We start from the raw sequence: 8048 nt of genomic DNA on the forward strand, positions 1-8048 counted from the left end.
CTGTTGTTTTTGTTGCTATTGAAGACCACTCTTACTCCATAGTGATCTGATAGGAGGCATGGGATTAGTTTGATCTTTTTATATTTGTTGAGGTCTGTCTTGTGACCGATTATATGGTCGATTTTAGAGAAGGTACCATGAAATGCTGAGAAAAAGGTATATTCTTTCGTTTTAGGGTGAAATGTTCTATTAATATCAGTCAAGTCCAATTGGTCCACAATTATTGTGTTAGGTGCAATGTGTGCTTTGAGCTTTAGTAAAGTTTCTTTTACGAATGAGGGTGCCCTTGCATTTGGTGCATAGATATTCAGAATTGAAAGGTTTTTTTTTGGATTGCCTCCGTATCTTTTGTTATGTTACCCTCTTCATTTCTGATTTTGCTGATTTGGATACTTTCTCTGTGCCCTCTAGTTAGTTTGGCTAAGGGGATTATCTATCTTGTTTCTTTTTTCAAAGAACCAGCTCCTGGTGTGGTTGATTCTTTATATACTTCTTTTTGTTTCTACTGGGTTTATTTCAGCCCTGAGTTTCATTATTTCCTGTTGTATACTCCTCTTGGTTTTATTAGCTTCTTTTGTTCTAGAGCCTTCAGCTGTGCTGTTAAGCTGTTAGTTTATGCTCTTTCCAGTTTCTTTTTGGAGGCACTCAGAGGTATGAGTTTTCTTCTTTGCACTATTTTCATTTCTTGACTTATTTTTATAAGTTCATTCAACTGTGGTTTTGGTGTTCATTCTGGCAATTATTTATATCCTATTAGAATTCTTTGCTTGTTTTAATGTTGTTATTTTGATTTTTCTTTTCTAAGTGGACATTACTGTACACATACTAATTTTTTAGGGAGACTTAGAATTTTGGTTAATTCATGTTCGTGCATTTGTAATGGGACCTAAGCATCTGCAGTCAGGTGGTAAGTACAGTTCATTGCTATGGAAATCTTGTTTCTTGTTGCGCAGGTGTTTGAAACTGCCTGTTATATATTTAGTTTTAGGTGGTAGGCCATCTGCAGGAAGCTTGAGGCTCAGTCCTTGGGCAATTCAGTGCTAATGTTTGAATTGGGTATTAGAAGAAGTCTTCGCTTGGCTCAAGTTAATGGAGGATTTTCAGCACAGGAGCTGACCTTCTATAGTGTGAGAAGACTTTGACAGTCAATATTCTGGAGTTTGAGGGAGACTCTCAGGACTTTTTCTCAGGCAAAATTGATGATGAGAGTCTGGAGTAACTAAATGAAGAGGAAAGTTAGGGTACTAATGGTAAAAGTCAGTTGTAGGACATGTGGTTCTCAAGCAAGTTGCAAGTGTAAGTGGAGTAGTTTAGTGTTCCTACATGATAAAAAGTGGTCCTTGAGTCATGGAATTGGGTGGAAGTTGCAGGGTGAGTCTAGTGTTTGCCTAGAAAAGGGGCCACATGTGTGCAATATAGGTGAATGGGATTGGTTGGAATGGGTGGGTTCATGGGCTAGGGTTGGAGGCAGTTCATATTCCCTGTGTGGAGATAACGGGTTGTTCAAGGGCACTTAGCCAGGGTGGATGAGGTTAGTATTAAGAGTTGGGCCTCTCTACCTGAAGAGGGCTGAAAGGGGCATAGAAAGGCAAGTGCTAGATATGATTTTAGATCCTCTAACATTAATCAAGGTTGAGATGTCTAAAAGCCAATTAACATTTAAGCCACAGAAGTATCTAGAGTCTGAAGGGCTAAATTTGAAAATAGATGATGAAGATAGGTAAGAGGACCAGTTTTAAGAATAGAAGCTAAGTAGACAGACAGGAAGTTTGGACTGCTCATCTGTAGTCTGTGTCTAGTATTATCTTTCATTTCTATTCCTGCAGGTGTGGTCTATGGACTTCATGTTGGACAATATTATGTGAGATAATATTATTATCTTATTTCCTATTCAGACTGTAGCTCTTTATGTTCTTAGTGCTTGGCCTTATCCCTAGCAAGTGGTTGGGGGGGGTGTCAATTAATAGTCAACATATGATTGAACATGATGGAATATATTTTTCTGATATGTAATTTTAAAACTACATATATTCTTGATAGTTTATGGCTAGTTTGCTTAAGACCATGCATTGTTCTTTGTTATTGAATCTAACCGAAAAGACCTCACAGTTTCTTGTTCTCATCATCCCAGAGACACAGTCAGTTAGAACCCTGTGAGTTTGAGGCCAGATGGGTCTACATAGTGACTTCTAGGTCAACTGGCACTTCATAGAGGCTTTTTCTCAAAGAAGGGACAAGGTCTCTTGCTTTGTATCAGGGGGGAAATTCAGCAGTGAAACTCCCCCAAATACCTAGAGGCATTGAAATGAGGAGAATCCACTCTTGAGATGAGGTTTGTGTGGAAGGGGAATGAATGAGAAAGAAGCAGAATGTCATACATGAGTAAACCTGCCATGATGGAAACCGTTCCTTTGTATGGAGACCTAAAAAAGAATTTCAGAAAATAGAAAAAAAGTCAAAACCAAAACCAAAGGAGAGTATCTACCAATGGGAAATGGAGCAAAGATAATGTGGGGGCACTTTTGCAATGCTTCTTGTGATTGAAAAAAAAACTATAGAAAATTCAAATTAAAACTAGACAAGATAAAAGCTATATCAGATGAATCAAAAATACATTTCTGTCTTACACACTGTTAGAACCTGGTATAAAATTTAGAGGATCATGTAAAACTAAATCTCTAGAGTGATTATTATTCAACATTAATAATTTCAAAGCATTGATGGCAGGGTATGAAGCCTTCAGGGACTTTTATCATGGGGGAATACATATTGTATATATTGCACACCAAAATAGCAAAATAGTTGGTTGTGCATGGAGAAAAAAATCTGTATGCTCATGTACCCATTAAGAACTCCACCATTGGAAGCTAAAGAGGCTCACTGAGTTTAGAGCAGTTTTTGCTCTTGAAGAGTGCCTGGGTTCAGTTCCCAGAATTCACTTGGTGAATTACAAGTGATTGTAGCCCAAATTTAAAGAAATCTGATATCGTCTTTCACCTCTGTGGGTACCAGAAATGCAGACAGTAAGAGGAAGTCAGGAGAAAGGATAGAGAGACAGAGGAAGTAGAAAAGAGGGACATTCAGTTGGAAGGATTATAGAGGAGGGATTAGGAGAGTCTTTTTGCATCTTTTTTCCTGCAGATGTTTTTTCCTGCTGCAGCACTGGAGTGTAGCACACATTCCTCTTATCACTGAAGATTCATTGATGTGGGATGCTGAAACAGGTACTCACCATACAGAACAGCCACTGACCTGTGCTTATCCCTGCACAAAACTTCTGGATTTGAACTCTGTAGGGAAAGGCTGTAGTACTCTTGGAGTGATTAGCAATCCAGAAAGATTTTACATGATGAATGTGCTGGTTAGTTCTTTGTCAACTTGACACAAGATATAGACATCTGGGGCTGGCGAGATGGCTCAGTGGTTAAGAGCACTGACTGCTCTTCTGAAGGTCCCGAGTTCAAATCCCAGCAACCACAACCATCCGTAACGAGATCTGACACCCTCTTCTGGGGTGTCTGAAGATAGCTACAGCAAGCAGGGCTGGAGCAAGTAGCAGGGCTGGAACAAGCCAGCCGGAGAAAGCTGGATCAAATGGGGGCGAGGGAGAGCTGGAGAGATGGGTCAGTGGTTAAGAGCACCGACTGTTCTTCCAGAGGTCCCGAGTTCAAATCCTAGCAACCACACAATGGTTCACAGCCATCTGTAATGAGATCAGATGCCCTTGTCTGGTGTGTCTGAAAAACAGCTACAGCATAACACTACATATAATAAATATAAATAAATCTTAGACATTTAGAAAGAGGGAATCTCTGTTGGAAAAAAAAAATGCCTCCATCAGATTATTGATGTTGGAGAGTCCAGCCCACTTTGGCTGGTGCCTTCCTGGTGGGTGGTTGTGGGTTGTATGAGAAAGCAGGCTGAGCAGACCATGTGTGGCAGGGCAGGAAGCAGTGTTCCTCTGCAATTTTCCATCAGTTCATGTATCTTTTTGCTCAGTGATAGACTGTGATGTGAAAGAGTAAGCCAATAATTGCTTTTTCACCCAAGTTGCTTTTGATCAATGTTTTATCACAGAAGCAGAGAAACCTAGTAGGTTCATAGTAGTACTTAAACAGAATTACTGTTAACAAATTAATGATAACTTTATCATCCGTATGTTAACATGTTATTTTGGAATTTTTACCTGAGTCATGGATTTTATTTCTCAGAATCAACATATCTAGGAAAGTACCTAATATGTTATCCAAATAGGTCTTGAGATTGAACAAGCTTAACTAATAGTTTATAATAATGACAAAAAAAAAAAAACCCAGTAGTGCTATGGTCAGAAGGATTATGTTCTTTCTTCATGTATTGACACACCCAGATGTCCTGGCATCAAGACTTGTGGCCTTTGAGACATGAGCAAGTCATGAGGAGGAGCTCCTATAAGTGGAATTAATATTTAGATAATCATGCACATACAAAAACAAAATACTTCCTTGTAGTCTACCATGTGAAAACAAAACTAGAAGACATCATTCATAAGTCAAGTGATGTCAGATTTGCCACCTAAATTATCTTGGACATTCTTGTGTTTATGAACCTTGCATCTCATAACAAATTTTATGACAATACAAATGTACTAAAGCAATTGTTTTTGTCATAATTACATAGTTCTGAAGACCAGAAGTTCAGAATGAATTGAATTGGGCCAAAATCAATATTACACTCATTTTTCTTTTGGTGAGTTGAAAGCAAACTCTGTTTCCTAGCTTTGACAATCTCTGAACACTGTCTGTTTACCATAGCAATGGTCTCTTGCTCCACCTTCAGAGCCAACAGCATGGCACCTCCAGCTTTCTGTCTGTCAGTGATGTTCTTATCTTCTCTAATGAGGAACTCCAGGATTAGGGGAGGCTGTCTGTTTAACCCAGAAAAACCTCTTCATCTCAATATCCTTAATTTCACTACACTCAAAGGACGCTCTGTGATGTGAGGGAACATGTATAGAAGTTTGGGGATTGGGACAAGTGTGTCTTTGGAGGCATTACGCTGTTTATTTGTGTATGTTGAATTGAAACAACCATGACTTCAAGGGCATTATTGAAGACAGGCTTGTTTTGCTGCAAAAGGTGTGGCATTTTGTTTCATTATATACTATATTTTATGGTCTTCACTAATTTAGCATCTCTATCACCCATCTATTATCAAAGGCAGAAGGTCCAAAGGCAGTGAGGCAGAGGAAAGTAATTTCCATGATTTTTTTTGTTCTGCTTTTACTTGTTCAAATATTGTAATATATCAAGTTCTTAAAACAGTCTTTGGTATTAGTCACTGGAAATATCTTGGTGGCTAGCAATGACTAACCCAAATGTGCTTTTTCTTTTCCTTTTGTATTCAATTAGTCACTAATTTTTGTCTCCTGAACAAATCCTTAATTTTAAAAGTCAGGAGAAAGAAGCAAATCTCCTTTCTAAGTGTCATTATCACTACTCTAGCTGTGTGCCTCTTTCCTTCACACTGCAACTTCTTGCGAGCAGTCTGGCCACAGGTCATATCATCTCAGATGGCATTGGGTTGAACGAAGAATACAGTTCTCACAAGGCCCAATTTCATCTTCAGTACTGAAAACCTCATTTATACTGCATCCGTTATTGGACATAGGGATGCATGTGATCTAGTCAGGACCTTGACTCTGACATCACATTTACATAGTTAAGTGGAGTTATTTTTAGTCTTCCTTCTTTTTATAATGTGTGTCTAACTGAGCTTCGGTAATGTCTCAGACATATTCACCTCACATTTACCATTTTGGAACTTCCTTAAACTGGAAGATATTTTTCTCAACCTTATAAATTACTTTCCTATTTATCTGACACCTACAGAAATTTCAGCTCTAAATCATGCTAGTACTACCTAACCTGAATTCTTGACTCTGAATTTTCTTATATTAGTGCTCACAGAAATTATTGCCTTTTCTGACTTCTCAGAACAAGCCAAACAAGAGTGTTCCTTTCAGTTTTATACAGGGCAACTGTGACCACTCCTGGCTTGGTGAGTAACAATTTAGAAGTGAATGGATGTTAAATGATTATTCATATCTTTATAGTGTCATGATTCATTTATAGTTAACTTTTAACATAAGAACTATATTAGTAATATAGAAACCAAAAGATTTTAAACTAGTAGAATCCTCAGGAGTAATTTTGTGACTTTTGTTCTTACTTTTTCTTGTTTTTACAGAAGTAGGAGGTCATTTGACTATATCTTCTGTCACTTACAGGGAACTTACAGAGATATTAACCTCTTGTCCAAAAGCTTATCTGGAAGGTGAAACTATTAGTCTCGTCCTCATCTGCTAATTTAGGACATTTACTGAAATGAATCATTACTATGTCTGGAGCACAGGGAGTGGGTAACAGTAAGCTAAAGTCTTATGTTGTTTCAACAGAAAGGGTCTCAAGGATGGGTTGTCAGTTGTCTTGGCTTTCTGTTTGTGGATTTTTAATTTTTATTTTGTTTTTATTCTTCATAGGGACAAAAAGCTGTCAGTTGCCAGTTAATACAGCATTGTTTGCCTACCTTTGTTGTATTTTAGAACCATTATATAGTTGTCCTTAAGCACTGAGTTGACCCAAGGGTCAGGACCCTGATGCAGGAGAGAGGAGTGTCTAAGTTACTCCTGGCATCTATAAGCTTCCATGAAGATCCACCAGAAAAGTAGAATTTCTAAATAAAGACAAACAGAAACTGTTGTGGGGTATCCATCAGAGAACACTGCCTGGATTCAGATTTAAGCCAGTAGAAATCCTTATTAGCTGGCTGGAGACCACACTGGGTATTCAGGATCCCAGTTTACCACCAAGCCTTTATGAACAACTACAACAACAAAAAACACATCCTGGGTTGACATACTTCTGTTAACAAGCACAGTTAGACAGAAGCAGAGCTACCAAAATCAAATAAAGCAAGGCTAGTACATTTAGGGACCTTCTCATAACTATGGACTTTGATGGATTAGGTCTTTGTTTTTGTTTTGGCAGGTGGTACCATCTGTGTACTGAGTTTAAGTGCTTGAATGGTACTTCAATCATGGAGTCAGTTGTGCCAAGATCTGGGCACCTGATATAGAAACCTAAAAATTAAAAGAAAAATAGTGTAAGAATTGATAGCAATAGGTTTCAAATCAGATTGGTCCCTGCAGAAAGGAGTATTGATGTGATATTGGTGCTGTGTTGCTACTGAGTACCCAGCAGGATGAAGCACAAGGAGCCAAGACAGGAGACAATATATACAATGATAGGACAAAGATGAATGAATCTAACAGGAGCAACAGAAGTTGCAGGAAAGAAAGAAGGTGTCAAGAAAGACCATGTTTTTGGGGAGAGAGAGAGAGACTATATTCTCAAAAGAAAATAGCAAGCCAGACAAAAGCTGTCTGAATTGAAGAAACACATGAGACTCCAAGCAGTCATGGGGCTGGTTAGCACATTTCAAACAAGGATGTGGGTTTTCTTGTTGTTCCCCCTCCCCCCCCTCCCCGTCCCCCGTTTGGTAGATGTGATAAGAAGTTGTGGTAAAGCAACTGTGCTACAGATAACCAAAGTTTTCCACCTCTTTGAAAATAACCGTCTTTGGTTTCATGATAGCTTGGTAGTTGTGAAGTATGGCATTTCAAAATATCATGAACTTAATCCCTTCTATTTTAATTATCTCTTTTAATTACCTCACAAAATAATGAGCTAAATTATGACATTTCATGCCTGTAGATTTCCATGGATGTAGATCATTGTGCTTTGCTGGGATCCACTTTTCTATCATGTTCCCTTTACCTTCCACTGATGACATCCCAACATATCTTATACATTCAACTGTAGATTTTTGTATATGATAGAAAATGTGACCTTGAATTGGGTTGTTTTTTTTTTGTTCAATATTATATTTTCCCCCCTATGGGAGAATGAAGAGTTTTAAGTTTTTCTTTCTTTCTTTCTTTTCTTTCTTTCTTTCTTTCTTTCTTTCTTTCTTTCTTTCTTTCTTTCTTTCTTTCTTTCTTTCTTTCT

General features: G+C 38.1%; 2 long non-coding RNA genes across 4 annotated transcripts in view; one reads left to right on the top strand and one right to left on the bottom strand.

Moving 5' to 3' along the window:
• Positions 1-552: 552 nt before the first annotated feature.
• Positions 553-7139, top strand: LOC127679273 (uncharacterized). Of its 3 annotated transcripts, none has more exons than XR_007976719.1 (3): positions 553-651; positions 838-1127; positions 1827-7139. It is a non-coding gene; the product is annotated as an uncharacterized LOC127679273 (long non-coding RNA). The 3 variants fall into 3 exon arrangements; XR_007976718.1 differs by having other exon boundaries at positions 838-907; XR_007976717.1 differs by lacking the exon at positions 553-651 and having other exon boundaries at positions 810-907.
• The window catches only part of LOC127679272 (uncharacterized), a 44233-nt gene continuing 37305 nt past the window's right edge, over positions 1121-8048 (bottom strand). The window contains exons 5-6 of the long non-coding RNA XR_007976716.1: positions 3253-7120; positions 1121-1219 (exon numbers count right to left, since the gene is read on the bottom strand). This is a non-coding gene — a long non-coding RNA (uncharacterized LOC127679272). The remainder of the gene's footprint in view (positions 1220-3252; positions 7121-8048) is intronic.

The sequence above is a fragment of the Apodemus sylvaticus genome, chromosome 2 (genome assembly GCF_947179515.1).
Source record: "Apodemus sylvaticus chromosome 2, mApoSyl1.1, whole genome shotgun sequence".
NCBI lineage: Eukaryota > Metazoa > Chordata > Mammalia > Rodentia > Muridae > Apodemus > Apodemus sylvaticus.